The sequence below is a fragment of the Mastomys coucha genome, unplaced genomic scaffold (assembly GCF_008632895.1).
Source record: "Mastomys coucha isolate ucsf_1 unplaced genomic scaffold, UCSF_Mcou_1 pScaffold16, whole genome shotgun sequence".
In the NCBI taxonomy this organism is placed as follows: Eukaryota; Metazoa; Chordata; class Mammalia; order Rodentia; family Muridae; genus Mastomys; species Mastomys coucha.
Window position 1 is genome coordinate 38,196,760 of NW_022196898.1, and position 212 is coordinate 38,196,971.

A 212-nucleotide genomic window follows, 5' to 3' on the forward strand; every position below is an offset into this window, starting at 1 on the left:
GTTCCCTCCTCTCTGATGACTACAGCTTGTGTCAAGTTGTCATAAAACTAGCCAGCACACCCTAACAGATATGGAATTAGGTAGGAGCTGTTTTAGTTAGGGTTATCATTATTGCGATAAAACACCATAATCAAAATGCAAGTTGGTGCCGGGCAGTGGTGGTGCACACCTTTAATCCCAGCACTTGGGAGGCAGAGGCAGGTGGATTTCTG